The sequence below is a fragment of the Helianthus annuus genome, chromosome 11 (genome assembly GCF_002127325.2).
Source record: "Helianthus annuus cultivar XRQ/B chromosome 11, HanXRQr2.0-SUNRISE, whole genome shotgun sequence".
Taxonomy (NCBI): domain Eukaryota; kingdom Viridiplantae; phylum Streptophyta; class Magnoliopsida; order Asterales; family Asteraceae; genus Helianthus; species Helianthus annuus.
This window is the reverse complement of record NC_035443.2, coordinates 130,187,117-130,206,837: the sequence shown is the minus strand read 5'-3', so window position 1 is coordinate 130,206,837 and position 19,721 is coordinate 130,187,117. Positions and strand designations below refer to the sequence as shown.

The 19,721-nt window shown below is 37.4% G+C and overlaps 1 long non-coding RNA gene across 1 annotated transcript; it reads right to left on the bottom strand.

The window, feature by feature from the left end:
• Positions 1 to 773: 773 nt before the first annotated feature.
• On the bottom strand, positions 774 to 2,540 carry LOC118484285. The gene is made up of 3 exons (XR_004873180.1): positions 2,389 to 2,540; positions 1,813 to 1,879; positions 774 to 1,038 (listed from the first exon to the last, which is right to left on the bottom strand). It is a non-coding gene; the product is annotated as an uncharacterized LOC118484285 (long non-coding RNA).
• Between the last annotated feature and the right edge of the window lie 17,181 nt (positions 2,541 to 19,721).

Below are 19,721 nucleotides of genomic sequence, written 5' to 3'. Positions count from 1 at the left end.
TGTTGGTCCATTTCCCCCAAGCAAAGGAGGAGTAAAATTCTTGCTGGTGCCAATAGATTATTTCACAAAGTGGCCCGAGGTTAAACCACTTGCAAAGATCACAGGCAAACAGGTCATCGACTTTGTTTGGGAAAACATTATTTGCCGTTATGGATTGTCGGGAGTACTTGTCACTGATAATGGGAAGCAATTTGCTGAGAAGCCTTTCAGCATCTGGTGTAAAGAGTACAGGATCAATCAGGTCTTCAGCTCAGTGGCTTACCCGCAATCAAATGGTCAGGTCGAAAGAACAAACCGAAGTATAGTGGAAGGTATCAAAGCAAGACTGGGAAGGTACGAAAGCAACTGGCTTGATGAATTGCCTAGTGTTCTATGGGCCATAAGAACAACCGAAAAAACAAGCCATAAGAGAACACCCTATAGCTTGGTATTTGGATCCGAGGCTGTGATCCCAGCCGAGCTAGGAGTTGTACACAACGAATTCTCAACATGGATCCCGAAACAAATCAGAAAGAGACAATGTTGAACTTACAACTCCTAGAAGAAGCACGAGACCAAGCCGCAATTCAAGAAGCCAAGTACAAGCAACGAATGGAAGCCTATTACAACAAGAGAGTCAAGAATGAACGTTTTAAGCCAGGAGACCTGGTCCTTAGAAACAGTGAAGCTAGCAAGAAAGAAAATCAGGGAAAGCTTGGCCCAAAATGGGAGGGTCCATACACCATCCTTGAAGCACATAAGGGTGGACCCTACAAGCTAGCAGACCCAGAAGGTAAAATGTAACACCCTTCTAATTACTACTTGAATTTAATAAAATTCGTACAAGTTTTATATAAAAGATGTCCAACTTATAACATAAGTTCATAAATAGCAAAACATTAGTCTACTAACGACTAATTCAAACATTCACAAATTGTTTTTCAAAATGTTATATGCTAAGATCATTGCTTATTAAAGTTAGATATCGCGGAAGCTTCTAAACTGTGTTCGGTTCTTCAAAACTTGCTTGACCGCCATCCGTAAGATCCACATCCTCACCTAAGGTCAAAACCACTAAAAATGTTAGTTTTGACATTTATGTAATGCATAAATACTGTTCTGACATCGAAATGTGAAAGGAAAATAAAATACAAGGTTTTCTAGACTCTACCGTAACTTACGGTGTCTACCGTAAGTTACGGTAGATGCTGATTCATTATAGTCTGCCGTAAGGCAGTATAAATCTGCCGTAACTATTTTGTTGTCTACCGTAAGTTACGGTGGAGACCGTAACTTACGGCAGCTCCTGCAACTTTACCATTTTGACCGTATTGTTGATTTCACCGGAATCCACATGTTGTTTTAGGTGATTCTTTTTATATAAGTCTGTAAATTCATTACAGACACATTCATTACAACTATCATGCCAAAAATTTAACTTACGGACCGAACGACTAAATGTCACTATACATTTATTCGACCCACTTTAACTCTACTCATTTTACTACCATTTCACTAGCAAGCCTATGGCGCCTTATGCCCATCTTCCAGAGCTTAGCATCACCTGCATTTCCTTACCAATCCCATGGTTTAATGCTCTTGTGCTTATTATTGCCATTGCTAACTAATTAAAACAACAATACTATAATTCACTCTATTATCCGACCCATTGGCTCATCTCATGGAAATCCTCCAATATGATGACCACCAAACGATTCCTTATCAATTCTAACCTTATTAATTCAAGTAACAATCAACACAACTTCAATACTACAATGCGACTATGTATAGTCTAACAACAATTTATTTGATGTAACGGGTCAAGTTACATACCTTCAAAGCACACCTTTTAGTCGTGCGTTTACACCGGCTTGTCTGCTCGTAGCTCCGGCTTCCTTTCCTATAGAGTTCAATCACATTGTATTTAGAACTCCATTTCGATCATATTTCGCATAATTCGTCAAATCATCACAATCATGCGTTTAAACTTTAGATTTCAATTTCGAGCCTTCTTTGAGGCATTTTTACAAACACTTAACGGGCAGAATTTTATACTATTCATATCTAAGTTCATAACTTGCTATTTCGCTAAATTAACATCAATTAATCTTTCATATAGCATTTAAACATCCTACTTTTCTGGAATCACTTTCTATGATCAAATTACACTAGCATAATCATTCTAAACCCTAGTGTTCATCGTTATCTTGTAAAACCCATAACCCACCTTCAAGGTGTTCATGGAATTTCCTGAATTTGCACATGATTTCACATGTAGTTGTCTAGATTTTACTTCTAGACACTATGTCATCAGTAAGCTAACCAAAACACAAACATGCATCATCTAATTTCAGATTTCCCAAAATCATGAGAATTTCAAGTTGAGAGATTTCTCAAAATTTTACATACCTTGTAATCCCCTTGTGATGAGGATCAGTAATCTATGTTTGGATTTCGATTTCAGCTTTGATTGAACCTTCAATTTGAGAGTTTTAATGATTTCTAGGTTTTTGAGAGTGGGGAGTCGCCCCTGTGTTCTCCTGTACGACCAGACATCCTCAAATGGGTGTTTGGTTTTGATTTTTATTAAAATTAATAATATAGTTTCAATTTTTACAACTTAAGCCCTTCCACTTTGTTCAACTTATTGTTTAGTTGCTTTTAACCCTATTATAAGCTATTTCTAGACTTGTAACTAACTAGGTTAAAATTCCTAGTTAGTAAATTCTCATTTATTTATACTTTATAATTCTAATATAAAGTTTTATATTTTCGGGGTGTTACAAGTCCACCCCCCTTAAAAGGGTTTCGTTCCCGAAACCAAAGTACGTACCAAATAATGTAGGGTGGAGACGTCGCATCTCCTCTTCGGACTCCCACGTAGTGTCCGAACCTTTCCTATGCTCCTACTTGATCTTGACTTGATCAATTTGTTTGTTTCGCAATTGCTTCTAGCATTCCATCACCACATTTCTTATCCTATAATCTCCCACCACAACTGTATTTACAGTGGGTTTAATGTGGTGATCTATATAAACCAAATTTTACCTCTTGAATCATTATTTTACGGCAAAACTCAAATAGTGCCATTTAACTAATATAATACCTCTTTCAGCTTCTATACTTATTCTAAGTATTTACCTAATCATAAAACTCGTTTCCAAATAACTTTTAAAGGTTGTTTGTTCGAATTAGCTAACAAGGGCGTTTTGGTCCTTTTTAGTCTTTCAATTACGACAAGGTCTTTTGAGAGCATGTTTGACCCATAATTCTTCTTTTGAATTATGATCTTGATTGAAAAGTCATTATGCTTTTCGAAACGCCATGACCCTCTTTTAAAACATTCGGTTTACCCATTTAAGTAACCCATTGTCTATCTAAGACTTCATTTACTGCTCATTGAACCTTACGTTCTAAATGAGTAATTACTCTATTACACATACCTGGCTCGGGTCAATGTATTGGCCTGTTTTAATGCCTTGCTATAATATTCGCTAAATAATAGCGATACAAACATCATTTCTACATTTATTCCTGAAATCACATAACTCGACAATAATCAATAGTCGCTATTATCAAAAGGTGGTATATTTGTTGGACCGTGTTCCGACCCTGAATAGTCAATAGAGAACGTTCATCTTCACATACGAAGGCGGAATCAACGTAAATGAAGTTATACAGCTTTTCCTATTCAATTCCTTCTCTTTTATTGCTTTCTGAAGTAAATTTGACAGAGTTTCGTTACACAAGCAAATTCCTAGATCCGCTTCAATGTACAACAAATTAGGTATATATAGTGTTGTGTGGTTCGCTTATATGGCCATGACAAATAAGCGAACCTACCACCTTGTCACAAAAGCGGACCACACCTGATGACCTCATAAGCGAACCTGTTCGAACCCTATGAGCGGACCTACCTATAACATATGTTCACATAAGCGAACCTACAACATAATTCATGATTTTGACTTTCTAAACCCTATAATGACCTAAGACCTAATGCAGACGTAGTCAACAGACATTCCATGCATCAACAGACTCCCCCTTGGATGTTGACGTAGTCTTCAGCTCCTGAATCTTCAGTCTTGGTCTTTTCTCCAACTCTCTGTCTTTTCATCAAAAGCATTCTTCACAGGTTTCGAATCACAACCTGACTCCATCTTCAAACTCCCCTTTAGCTGTTGATCCAGACTCCCCCTTTCACAGACTCCCCCTCTCAGTATGCTAGAATCTGAGGTTTCTGGCTCAAACTTTGACATTTAGCTTCCGTTGGGAATAATGAAGTCCAAACCTGTTACACAACCAATAACACTACAATTCTATCTTTTTAACAATAAATCATAAACTCAATCAGCTTCAGAAATCCATTCAAGTATTCAGGTCCAAGTTAATGACCCTGATACTCAATTAATCTACCAAGTTCAACTTAATGACCCCGGTTGATCATTTGACGAATCAAACTGATTTTGTAAAAAACATTTTCACTTTTTCTAAAAAACAATGTAACAAGCATCAACTTAATGAACTTGTTTTAACTTTGAAAACATCTTCAAACTCCAACAAAGTAAGCTCTCCTCATTCTTCAGCTCAGAATCTCCTGCATCTGCTTCAAATCTCTGAGAATCCAACAATCAACTCACCACTTTGGTTTGTCAAAAAAAATAAAGCAGAAATAAAATCTTTTTGGATTTTATAATGTGTTCTAAACTACAAAATGAAATACAGAAAACTTAAATTGCAGAATGTAAAGAAATTGAACTATATACAAACTTATTTTTGATGAGCGTGTCAGGGAATCATATCAGTTTTTCAGACAAATTACTAGTACCGTTAAGCTTTATTACATGCTCAGACTTAAACAATTCACCTCGATTGTCGGTATACTGATCCATCTTAAATTCTCACACAGATTTCAATCTATTCAGGATACGATTTAGATGTTTTATGAACTTAGTTCAATTCATGTGTCCCACCTCTTGAATATACTCCCGTATCCAGAATCCCAATATTCAGTCTTACAGGTGAGTATACTACAATGATATCTGTACATAAATTAGGTATGCGAGGGCCGAGGGATCTCAGGTCGATACTTCCGTATGCGCAGAGAGATATCAGCTTCGACTTTTCAGTATGTCCCCTTTAGAGGATCTTTTAGTTACAACAGCAGCGACTATCAATTTTATTGTTTCATCTGCATGCTGGGGGTTTATGCTGTGTTTCAAGCATTTGGTGAAAGTATTATCCAAGGACTAGGTCAGAACTTCCGTTCAGCAGAAGTCCCGGAATAATACCCCAGACATCATTGAGTATAAAGACCTAGTATCTCAGAATAAGGGACCTATCAAACGATGTTTTTGTACTATCATTTTCCCTATATACACAAGCTCTTTTTCAATTTTATCATGTTTTTGTATTTTTGCATTTTTTACTGTTTTTGTATTTTCTGAAAATAGACTATATACAACTATCTACTCCCCCTAAATACCAAAACGAGTAAAAAAGCGACAAACCATTGCAGATTGTTTCTCGTCTTCATCCACAACAGTACTCTCATCAACGCTCACAATACCATCCAACACCGAAAGCAATTTCATACCATTAAGTTTTAACAAATATTGAAATCGATTTTTATCAAAAGCTTTGGTATGCAAATCAGCTTTTTGTTCGTCAGTGTGGATTTTCTCAATTCGTATCAACTTTTTCTCGAAACAATCGCGAATAAAGTGATGACGAATTTCTATGTGTTTAGTTTTAGCATGATGTACTGGATTCTTTGTTATGTTTATTGCGGCCTCATTATCAACAAACAGAGGTGTGTTAAGAAACTGCAAACCGTAGTCGCGTATCTGTTGCTGTATCCACAGGATCTGAGAGCAGCAACTGCTAGCAGAAACGTACTCCGCTTCACATGTAGATAGCGCCACAGACGTTTGTTTCTTACACTGCCAGGTAACCAATCTAGGTCCAAAGAACTGGCATCCTGCAGTTGTTGATTTGGTATTGACTTTGCAGCATCCGAAATCCGAATCGGAATACCCTTCGAGCATAAAATCGCCTTTTCTAGGATACCACAACCCCAATGTGGGTGTTCCTTTCAAGTAGCATAATATCCTCTTGACAATGATCATGTGCGAAGCTCTCGGGTTAGATTGATATCTTGCTGCGAGGCACGTTGGGTACATGATATCAGGACGTGAAGCAGTTAAATACATAAAGATCCTATCATGGAACGGTAGAACGTTTCATCAGCCGTGTCTTCGGTGAAATCTGGGTGAATCCCATGATTAGTCGCAAGTGAGGTAGCAGCTGGAGTAGAACTTGACATTCCAAATTTCTCTAGAATATCATGCACGTACTTCGTCTGGTGAATGAAAATTCCCTCAGGTAGTTGTTCAACTTGTAATCCCAGAAAGAACTTCATCTCCCCCATTAATGACATCTCGAATTTTTGCTTCATCACCTGTTCGAAATCTTTGCACAACTTTTCATTCGTTGACCCAAAGATTATATCGTCTACATAAATCTGAACGATCAGAAGATGTCCGTCGACCTCTTTAGTGAAGAGAGTGGCATCCAGTTTTCCTCTGATAAAACTGTTAGCGAGTAGGTGTTGAGACAAAGTCTCATACCAGGCTCTCGGTGCCTGATGTAGACCATACAAAGCTTTGTCCAGCAAATAAACTTTGTTCTTGTGGATTGGGTCAGTAAAGCCCGGCGGCTGACCAACATAAACCTCCTCTTTGACCTTCCCATAAAGAAACGCCGATTTAACATCCAACTGATAAACTTTAAAATTCTTCCAAGATGCAAATGCTAGGAAAATTCTGATAGCCTCTAGTCGTGCTACAGGAGCATAGACTTCTGTAAAATCAATCCCCTCCTGTTGACTAAAGCCCTGAACAACGAGTCAAGCTTTGTTCCTTACAACCACTCCTCTGTCGTTTCTCTTACACTTGAATACCCATTTCGTATTAATTTTCCTTTGACCATCCGGCAAATCCACTAACTTCTACACTCCTAACTTTTCAAACTGACTTAGCTCTTCTTGCATCGCTACGACCCAAGAGTCTTCAGTAAGCGCCTCTTTGTAAGTTCTCGGTTTGACCTGCGAGATAAAACATCTTAATGAAAATTCAGTTTGTAAAGGTGCTACTGTAGAATAAAAACATGTTAAGCCCTGGTCTATTTGACGTCTTGTACGAACGCCTGAATGCAGTTCTCCGATGATCAACTCCTCTGGATGATAAGAAAGAGTTCGCGGCATCACTTTGCTTGGAACGTCTACATTTCCCTCCAGATTAGTAACATTCTGTTCTGCATCTTGTTCACCAACTTGGTTTGTTTGACTTGATAACTGAATCTGCTCCCCCTCAGAGTCTGAATCACCATGATCAAAAACTGGCATATTTTCAGCTTCTTGATTATCATTCACCTCCGACTGATTACCAGGAGCAACTTCATCATCATTTTCACCAGCATTACTAGGACCGGCTTCATCATCATTTGAAGTTTCCTAAGGTCTTCTAGAATACTCCGCTGGGAACCTGAGCTGCGACTCATACTCTCGCAAAATATCTAGCTCATCAAAGAAATCTTCATCTTCCTCTGATTCTTCTCTCATGTCAAACGAATCCCAAAGTTTGTCATAATGATAACGCCATGAATCACCAGGATTCTGTGGTGGCATAGTGTAACCTTGACATTCAACATTCGCTACTTCAATAATCCGCTTCTCACTTGGAACAAAGACACGTCGCAATGGATTGGCATAACCAACAAATATTCCCTCGATGCTCTTTGGACCAAACTTTCCATGAGGCTCTATAACTGTACAGGGTGACCCGAACGGTTCTAGATACTTCAAATTCGGCTTGCGGTTATTGATTAGCTCAAAACACGTCTTGTTGAACTTCTTGACAGTAAGAACCCTGTTGAGCATATAGCATGCGGCAGAAACAGCTTCAGCCCAGAAATTAATTGGTAACTTAGAATCTGCGAGCATAGTTCTAGCCGTCTCAAGTAGCGTCCGATTTTTGCGTTCTGCGACTCCATTATGTTGTGGAGTGTACGGAGCACTAAACTCATGCAGTATACCTCTTTCATCACAAAATTCTTCCATCTTACTGTTTTTGAATTCAGTACCATTATCACTTCTAATTCTACTGATAGGCCTTTGGTACAGATTCTCAATTCTTTTAAACAACGCCATTAAACTGTCAAACGTTTCGTATTTCGATTTCAAGAATGAAACCCACGAAAATCTGGAATAATCATCAGTTACGACCAAACAGTAGTAATCTCCTGTAATACTCTTAACATTCACCGGACCAAACAAATCCATGTGAAGTCTTTCCAATGGTCTTGAAACTGAATTGACTTGCTTTGTAGGGTGTGACTTTTTCTTCTGTTTGCCTTTGACACAGCTTATGCACTCCCCTTCCAGATGAAAACCTTTGACATGAACTCCTGTCACCAAATCATTATGCACCAAGTGATTCATTTTCCTTAGTGAATATGCCCCATTTTCCGATGCCATAATCTTGATTCTTTCTCAGTTGCTCTGGACACAAAACAATGAGCCTGACCCGTGGTTGTAGTAGCTACGCTCATGTCCAACACGTACAGATCATTGACTCTTGGTGCCCTCATGATGATCCATTCCTCAGGTATCACAAATCCCGGTTTCAAGATCAAACATTCTTTGTCAGTGAAGTGAGTAGTATACATCCTGTCACAGATCTGGGAGATACTCAGCAGGTGGTTCTCCAGCTCAGCGATGTAGTTAACTCTCTCAAATGTTACGATCCCATTGGATAACGTTCCTTCACCTATAATCTTTCCTCCTTGATTACCCGCAAAGCCTACGTAACCACCATTTATATTTCTCACATCATACAGTAACGCGGTCTTCCCTGTCATATGTCTTGAAGCTCCACTATCCATGATCCATCTGGATACAAGTTTTGGAAGATCCTGCACATAACAAACTATCACTTAAACAACTTCAAGAAAGATGCCGATTCATGCTTCGCGATCCAGGAAGCTCCGGCAATTCAAACTGTTTAGTCAAACATCGAGTCCACCCAGGCCTCATCAGCCTTAGGTGTTACCTTGACTCTCGCAATTTGAATTTTGAAATTTTCAGCCTTGAGAGGTGGAAAATTTGCATCATAATCAACCGTAATTGATTCTTCAGCCTTTTTCACTTTAGAAGTTGAAATTTTCTTTTCAATTTTGGGTTTCCAAACTTGTTGAGATAATGCAACCCTTTTGTAAAATTTCTCGTTTTGAGTTACCAACTTCTTTACGGGTTCATTTTTCACACTCTTTTTCTCAACAACGATTGGTTTTTTACCCTTCACTTCAACTTCCTTTTGTTGAGTCTTCACAGTTTCAGTCTTAGGCTTCACATTGGTACACTTTCGTGCAATGTGACCAACTTGATTACATCTAAAACAAGTTCGAGTATCAGCCACTCGACTTGTGCCTTCAGACTGAGACTAAGAAGCTCTTTTCTCAAAGAACTCTTTGTTAGATTTTGAAAAAAATTCGTTTTCTTCATCAGCAAGTGAACTCGAACTGTTCACAAACTTTTTCTTCTCAACAAACTTCTTGTTTGAAACATTTCTTTTCTGATACGACTTACCCCCCTGATAACCATCCGACCAGTTGTTTTTGTTATTATTGTAAAAACTTGGTGGATTAACAGATTTCTTGTTATGAACTTTTTGTTTCTCAAACCTCATTTTACTTTTCTTTTGACTCAGATTATTCACTGCTGACAACTTAACTTCGACCAGTTTGAGAACATTTGTCAATTTGTTCATGTTTACATTCTCAATCGGAAACTCTGAATCCGAAAACAACTTATCCGAACCCAACATCTTGTACATGACAAGATTTGATTCTTCACTTAAGCTGTTCTTGGACTTTTGTTTCGGAATGTATTTGTCCAAGAAACACCCATCTTCCTCAGTAGTGTCACCATTCGTTTTAAGCACATTTTCAATAACACCTTTTACAATATCATTTTGAACACTATCGTCATTGAAAAATGTGAACGTGACATCAATGTTCTCTGGAAGTTTAATTTCACTTCCTTCCTCAAGTTCACCAAAAACAGATTGCTTTTTCGTGTAGTTATCCAAAATCGGCGGTGGAACTTTGTGAAAACCCACCCCGGTTCCATCAGAATACACGTCTTCGCCAGCTTTGTTTTTGCCGATAGGTTTTGGAACAATATGTTGCAAAACAAAGCTTGCGGAGCTATAACTATTAAGCTTCAACTAGATTCGCTCGTTTTCAATTTCAGCCTCTTGAACTTTAAGTTTCAATTTAGCGATTTCATCCAGTTGTTTATTGATTGATTCTTCTTTTATTCTCTGCACTGCTTTTAGATGTTCGTTTTCTTTAAAAGTTTTACCATTTCGATCATCACTATCTTTCACTGTGCTTTTGAGTTTTTCAAACTTTTCAGAAATCTGACGGTTTTCAAGAATTAACTTTTCATTTTCTTGTTTAACTTTTTCATGTTAAATTTTATCAGTTTCAATTTGAGCAGTTAATTCTTTAATCCGTTCAGTTGAAGCTTTAACTGTTTTGTCACGCGCAAGAATCTGATTCTCAACGCTTCTGACCCTTGCTGTCAGATCTTTAACTTTCTCACCATTGAGATACGTGACAGTGTTACAAAATTTGCATTCTTTGTTGCAATTTTTGCAATCAGCATTTCCTTCGATCTTTTTACCTGACGCATTTGTTGACGAGTTTGGACTGACCTGGCCTTTTGACTCAGACACAGAGTTAGAGTCTACCTCAAGTGCTTTAGCAGCTAGCACTTTGTCAGCCATTTTTCCCAGGTTCTCTGCAGTCAACTCCTGCGTTGTATCGATAATGCCGGTATCAATCTGCTTTGCTTTCTCGATCTCTTCTTCTTTTATTTTCTCGGTTGGAGTTCCCCACCATTTGTGTTGCCAATACTCATCATCTTCTTTTATCTCCTTGATGATGGCTTCTAGATCAAGCGTTTTGTCATCAATTGCAATATTTCCATACTCATCAAGATAACACTCCCTGTCCGGATCCCATCTTCTCGCTCTTCTAGCTTCCAGATAGATACGAGAAATTCTAATGATTCTGTTTTCAGCAATCATTTTCCGATAGCTATACTTCTGCTCTTCAGTACGATCATCTTTCCACGGAATAGGTTCATCGTTTTTCGCCATGAATGCGTAACCAACCGCATCTTCTTCCGGTAAAACATCTTTACTCCAATCATACCCCTCATCATCGTAGATCACCGCAAGAGCTCTAGATTTCTCTCTGTTATCTTCAGATTGCTTCAATCTAGGCGGCTCAGATTTATTCTGGTGATAAATCGCCTTCTTGTAATAATCATCTCTGAAAGGGTTCTCCGACTCATCAGCATAAGCATTTCTGCATTCTCGTTTAAAGTGACCCTTCTGCTTACACTTGAAACACGTCACCTTGGATTTGTCGAACCCCAGCTTAGTAGATGGACCACCAATCGTTTTCCTGCCGGTAATTTCCATAAAACGTTGTGCTCTACGAACAGCACTTGCCATAGCCCAACGAATATCGATTAGCTCCATTTCTTCAGGATCTATTTGGTCATAGTCCTCTTTCGTTAGGTTTGTATTGCCGATCTTCCCAGCCACCAACCCTTCATATGATTCCAACACCGACGCCAAGAAAACCATTTGTTGCTTAGCCGACTCCTCGTCAAAATTCTGAGCATTCTTCAAATCTATTGCAATGTTGCACTGAAACTTTGCATCAGAATGACTTGCAGATGATGAAGATCCACTGTGATAACCACTGTGACTTCCACTGCTTTGACTACTTTGACTTTCTTTGCTTGCTGTCGACACATTCTCAGCAGAAAATGCAGTTTTTGGAGAAGTTGTTTTTGGCATCATGCTTTTCGGATAATAAAGATCCAAATTTTGTTGATAAGATGAGTGATTGACTTTGTATGTCTTCTTCAACTCCAACTCGTGACTCTCGAGTTTCTCAATCAACAAATCTAACGTCAACTTTTCTGGTGCCTTAATGGTATTCTTCAACATCAGCGCATAGTATCTCCAATCCATCTCGTCCGGTAACGAATCGAACAATTTGTCGATAAGCTCATCCTCAGGATATGTAATATCATGTCGTGCTAATTCCAGCTTCAGATGACCAAATCTTTTTATCATTTTACAAACTGACTCGTTCTTTAGACATCCAAAAAGATCAAATTCTTTTCTAAGAAGTTTTCGTTTGTTTTTCACAATTTCCTCGCTTCCTAAACATTTTGCTTTAAGTTTGTTCCACAGATCTTTTGCGTTTGAATAATCGATCAACGCAATTATGTCTTCCCGAACAGATTGGAACAACAAAGCTACACACTTTTGCTCGGCTACAAAAGCATCAATCTCTTCAGCCGATCTTAACGCTTCACCATTTTTGTTTCCATTGGCATAACCGTTCTTCAAACTTTTCCAGCTGGGAAATGCGTATGCCATCAGCCAATCTTCAAACTTCCTAGACCACCTACTGTATTCCTCGATAGCCATAAGCTTTGGGGGTCTATTGAATGTTCCGAAGGCACTTTCCGATTCCCAAGCTTCCTTTTTCTTTTCTTTCGGCGGATTCTCATTTTCTTTGTTTGATGAAGTATCATCGTTTCCGGAGTTTCCCATGAAAGCGTACATGTCCCTGAACGGGTTCAAGAAAATATCATCCATCGTGAACGTACCTGCAAAATTAGCAAACACTTAGAAACGTTTTCGAAATTTTTGAAAAATATGACAAACAAGCGGAACTATGATTGTCCGTAAAAGTGAAAACACAAGTGTCCATATAAGCGGAAGTCCAAATAAGCGAAAGTGAAATGTTCAAATAAGCAGACCACTTGAGCGGATCAGGTATTGTTCGAATAAGCGAACCAGGATATGTCCGAATAAGCGGACCGTTCAAGCGGAACTCCTATGTTCGTTCAAGCGGACCTATCCATTTGTCCGTTCGAGCGGAACTGTTCAGTTCATTCAAGCGGAAGTGCCGTATAAGCGGATCTAACAGGTTAATCTCGAGCGAACCAGATGTGATTTCAAGCGGATCTATCAAGTAATTACAAGCGAACCTATCGATGTCCGTAAAAGCGGACCTCACTTTTTAACTGTTTTTACCCATTTTTAAGCCAAATTTTAACCTGAAACTTTCTAGGGTTTGTTAATTGTATATTTCGCACGATATACTCAAAAATCAGACAATTTCAACCATAGGAACCACTTCAAATCGAAAAAGTATGAGAGAAAGTGAGTAGAAATCAGAGAAATCGGTAGAATCAAGCTGTAGGAGTATGAACTCCTTGTCCTGAGCTTTGATACCACTTGTTGGACCGTGTTCCGACCCTGAATAGTCAATAGAGAACGTTCATCTTCACATACGAAGGCGGAATCAACGTAAATGAAGTTATACAGCTTTTCCTATTCAATTCCTTCTCTTTTATTGCTTTCTGAAGTAAATTTGACAGAGTTTCGTTACACAAGCAAATTCCTAGATCCGCTTCAATGTACAACAAATCAGGTATATATAGTGTTGTGTGGTTCGCTTATATGGCCATGACAAATAAGCGAACCTACCACCTTGTCACAAAAGCGGACCACACCTGATGACCTCATAAGCGAACCTGTTCGAACCCTATGAGCGGACCTACCTATAACATATGTTCACATAAGCGAACCTACAACATAATTCATGATTTTGACTTTCTAAACCCTATATTGACCTATATTGACCTAAGACCTAATGCAGACGTAGTCAACAGACATTCCATGCATCAACAATCTTCACCCTTTGACCCGTTTGGTCTAACTGATCGATTTTATTAGCGAGATGACATGTATTTTCATCTTGACTATATTACTCGCTCCGACTTACATCGTGCGGTCGTTTTACTTATAATTCATTTCTTAACACTTTTCGGCCTATTAAGGCTTACTTCATAAGTGTCCTTTAAAACCAATAGTTATGGTCGACGCGTGACTAATTTACCGTTTTACCCTTATTTTTTGTTTTGGTTTACCCTATAAGGTAATCATTTAAAAGTTCATTTTCCATTTTTCATAAAATGATCGAATTACCGATTTAACTCCTTTTAAACCCTCCACATGGTTTCTTGTCATGCTCAACTATCTTGTCCCGTACGTCTACATGCCGAAACATCATACCTCAACTATGTATTTATCTTATTCGTAACTAATACGATAGAGAATATTCTAAAATATAAGACTAGTGTAAGCCATACTTACTTGACGCTAGTTTTATATTAACAAGCGCTCTACCTAGGTCACAGTGTTATTTAGGCTACAACTTTTTTTATTACCTAAACTAATTGGTCACCATTTTACCTCATACCTCGTCATTCGGGTATGCAATATTGCCGTCATTGGCCCTTTGCGTGTTTATACTCCCATATCTAGTCATTCACACTATAACGTGATTACATTCTATATTACTTTTGTGTCCGTGATCACATCACGCCATGTTTAGTTTTACCTTGACCTTTCATCCTTAAGAATCTTTCCTCCGATTGCATTATCTTACTGTTTTCGGCGTTAGACTTATATTCTTTAATACTAATCATTTTCTAATTTCTCTCTCGGTATTCTTAGGTGTTAGAACATCGTTTCTTTACTAAAACTGAATTTTAGTTTAATGTTTTTCTCTTTAGCCATGTCGATTAATCATATCAAGGAATCGATGACGAGGATTATTCTTCGGAATTATTATTTTACGCGAGGAATCATAATTGGTTCTCCATGCTTTATATTATCGACCTGTAGGTTCCTTTACTTAGACTTGTAGACTATTCTATTAGGTCTTCACCTTTTTAGGGTGAGACCCCCCCCCCCCTAGTATGTTCCATTTGTATTTGCGATCCTATGGTCATTTTGTTCCCGTAGGTCTTTACATTGTTTATAACTGGAGGTTATGGTGATCCCATGGATCATCTTCTATTCATTTTACCTTGACCGTAGTCTAAGGCTACACTCATTTTCTTTCGGATTATCTTTCTGACTCTATGAATTCTTATGTGTCCTTCGCGTCGGTTTATTTTACTCCTGCCATTATTTGGTTTATGCCTCTATTTCCTTTCAACCCGTTACCCGGGTTCTTGATCTTGATATATTTACTTATTATTTTTTTTAACACTCCGGTTTCATTGGTTTGTGTTTTTCCTTTCATACTCTTTTATGACTTATCCCATAGATTCAATAATATTTCACGCTTTCATTATCCAGGTCGCGCTTACTTGGGATATCAACTACTATACTTTATTCAATCCGTACACCACCTTTCTTTTGTCAAAGACCCTTAGGTCTGTTTCTTTTACAAATGTCCCGAAGGCCCATGTCTCAAGTCTTATTTGGTAAACTACTGTTATTGTTATTCGGCCCTTGGGGTTTACTCGTTCTTATTCTAACGCTTTCATAATGTTTGTCTTACTAATTCTTTTACCTATTCACCCTCATCAAGGTGACTATCATTCTTCCTCAGGAGGAATTTATTAATAACATGTTACTTGGGTATCTACCCATACCCGAGCTTCTAAATCCAAATTTATTGGTATTTCATTATTTACAGCAACAAATAATACATATTGTCCATTTAGTTTCTTTTTCGAGGATATTCCTATCCATATCTTAATCTCTTGATTTCTAACTTTGACCCATTGTTACAATAACAAAATCAATTCATTTCATGTTATTGTTTCATATCGTTGTATGGAATTTATCCACATCATTTGTTGACATAAACGATGTTTCTATCCGTTTCATTTAGTTTGGCTTAGTCTATAACCATGTCCTTGTCATCTATTACTATTGTAAACTCCCAGGGTTCGGATGTTATTATACTCCTCCCTATTATGACGCTTACCTTTCATTACGTTCTCGGGTTCGAGTGTGCGCGCACCCCTTCCCGAGGCAATATTTATCATGATTATTTTTACCTCGATGCTCAACATACAGTTTCAGCACCTCTTATAAACAATAGAACCTTTATTATTACCTATTTTTTATTTTTCAAAGCCTTGGTAATTTCGTTAACACTAATGTACAATGTTAAATAAATCGATATAAAGCAAACGATTTATTTGCACTCGTAATAATTAAAAATTCATGCTGAAATTTAATTTACAAGAGTATACCTGAAACGACTTCAGGTTCAGCTTTAGCCTCCGTGGCTATTATATAAAATAACTTTGTCCTTGATTTCTGGGCATCGGATTTTTGTGTTTGTTGTGTCCTTGGTTCCAAGCCTCTCTGGACATTTAGACTTTTTATGTCTTGGCTTACCACATGTGCCCTTGTGAATTTTTCCACAAAATCTACACTGATGTAACGCACTTTTTGTAACTCCCTTCTTGAGAGCTTTATTAGACTTGGACTTCTTTACGGATCTTGGATTCATATCCAACACCCTCCTTTCTTCTATTTCCTGTAGTATTATGTCTTTTAATTCAGTCATCATATTGTTTACCACCGGCACGAATGTGGTTTGTAATCTATCAATATACTGTGATAGACTATTTTCTAGAACTTTTCTGACCTCCTCGGAAATCTTAGCTTTCATTTGTTCAGTCAATTGAGATGTCGAATCATCTCCGGTTACTCCAGACATTTCTTTAACTGAAACATCCATCACGATTTATCAATAATTATTTAATTCATTTCCATCTTATTATACGGAAATTTATATCACTCTCATTCAATCATAAATAACGTGTTATTCCTTTTCGGTTTGGTCAAGTATATATCTTGCCTTATCTTTCTTACTTAGTGTATTTTCCTGGGTTCGAGCGTATTCATACACTCCTCCCATCTTTCCGTCATCTTGAAATTTAAATGTTTACACTAATTGTTAAACATTTCATTTATGACATATGCGTCATTCATTTTGATCTAGCCAAGTTCACCACTTGCTTAAACCATTTATGCTTAGTGCACTTTTCCGGGGTTTGAGTGTGTAAACATGCACTTCCCGTGCATATCAATTCAAATTTCCTTTTTCTAGTATTCTAGTAAGTCTACTAAAGCAATTAATTCTTACCGGACGATCGATCAAGCTTGAACCGAACACTTTGTTGACAACCTTAAGCTCTGATTACCAACTTCTAACACCCTTCTAATTACTACTTGAATTTAATAAAATTCGTACAATTTTTATATAAAAGATGTCCAACTTATAACATAAGTCCATAAATAGCAAAACATTAGTCTACTAACGACTAATTCAAACATTCACAAATTGTTTTTCAAAATGTTATATGCTAAGATCATTGATTATTAAAGTTAGATATCGCGGAAGCTTCTAAAGTGTGTTCGGTTCTTCAAAACTTGCTTGACCGCCATCCGTAAGATCCACATCCTCACCTAAGGTCAAAACCACTAAAAATGTTAGTTTTGACATTTATGTAATGCATAAATACTGTTCTGATATCGAAATGTGAAAGGAAAATAAAATACAAGGTTTTCTAGACTCTACCGTAACTTACAGTGTGTACCGTAAGTTACGGTAGATGCTGATTAATTATAGTCTGCCGTAAGGCAGTATAAGTCTGCCGTAACTATTTTGTTGTCTACCGTAAGTTACGGTGGAGACCGTAACTTACGGCAGCTCCTGCAACTTTACCATTTTGACCGTATTGTTGATTTCACCCGAATCCACATGTTGTTTTAGGTGATTCTTTTTATATAAGTCTGTAAATTCATTACGGACACATTCATTACAACTATCATGCCAAAAATTTAACTTACGGACCAAACGACTAAATGTCACTATACATTTATTCGACCCACTTTAACTCTACTCATTTTACTACCATTTCACTAGCAAGCCTATGGCGCCTTATGCCCATCTTCCAGAGCTTAGCATCACCTGCATTTCCTTACCAATCCCATGGTTTAATGCTCTTGTGCTTGTTATTGCCATTGCTAACTAATTAAAACAACAATACTATAATTCACTCTATTATCCGACCTGTTGGCTCATCTCATGGAAATCCTCCAATATGATGACCACCAAACGGTTCCTTATCAATTCTAACCTTATTAATTCAAGTAACAATCAACACAACTTCTATTCTACAATGCGACTATGTATAGTCTAACAACAATTTATTTGATGTAACGGGTCAAGTTACATACCTTCAAAGCACACCTTTTAGTCGTGCGTTTACACCGGCTTATCCGCTCGCAGCTCCGGCTTCCTTTCCTATAGAGTTCAATCACATTGTATTTAGAACTCCATTTCGATCATATTTCGCATAATTCGTCAAATCATCACAATCATGCGTTTAAACTTTAGATTTCAATTTCGAGCCTTCTTTGAGGAATTTTTACAAACACTTAACATGCAGAATTTTATACTGTTCATATCTAAGTTCATAACTTGCTATTTCGCTAAATTAACATCAATTAAGCTTTCATATAGCATTTAAACATCCTACTTTTCTGGAATCACTTTCTATGATCAAATTACACTAGCATAATCATTCTAAACCCTAGTGTTCATCATTATCTTGTAAAACCCATAACCCACCTTCAAGGTGTTCATGGAATTTCCTGAATTTGCACATGATTTCACATGTAGTTGTCTAGATTTTACTTCTAGACACTATGTCATCAGTAAGCTAACCAAAACACAAACATGCATCATCTAATTTCAGATTTCCCAAAATCATGAGAATTTCAAGTTGAGAGATTTCTCAAAATTTTACATACCTTGTAATCCCCTTGTGATGAGGATCAGTAATCTATGTTTGGATTTCGATTTCAGCTTTGATTGAACCTTCAATTTGAGAGTTTTAATGATTTCTAGGTTTTTGAGAGTGGGGAGTCGCCCCTGTGTTCTCCTGTACGACCAGACATCCTCAAATGGGTGTTTGGTTTTGATTTTTATTAAAATTAATAATATAGTTTCAATTTTTACAACTTAAGCCCTTCCACTTTGTTCAACTTATTGTTTAGTTGCTTTTAACCCTATTATAAGCTATTTCTAGACTTGTAACTAACTAGGTTAAAATTCCTAGTTAGTAAATTCTCATTTATTTATACTTTATAATTCTAATATAAAGTTCTATATTTTCGGGGTGTTACATAAAAGGCTTCCAAGGCACTGGAATGGAAAAATCTTGAAAAGGTTTCATGTCTAAACGGGAAAGATTGGTTTGTATTTTGCAATATTGCATTTCAAGAGTTTAACTATGAAAACCTTTTGTAAAAATGTCTCTTGAATGAATGAAGTTGTTTTATCAAATTTGTCTTTCTATCCTAAAACAGGTTGAGAACCTAGCAAGAAACTCCATGGCAAGGGCCATGTAAGGGGTTGAGCTCCCAGGCCACATCGCTCAATAGGTTCAAGGGTTGAATGGACCTATATAAGGGGTAAGTTCCTAGATCAATACAACTCCATGAGACTTATTATCAATAGCAAAGAAGTCTCATAGACAGGTTTGAACAGCCTACACCAAATGTTCCTTAAGCCTTAGAAAATAATCAACAAACGGGCTTATGAAATCAAACAAAAACAAGAAAACAAATAGGATAGGTGCTATGCCTTCTTGTTAAAAATACCAAGGCTAAGTGACTGCAGCACTGAACCCTTTAAGGTATAAAAAACATAAGGACAACACAAACTCGACAAAGACAAAGTTATAAGAAGACAAAAATAAT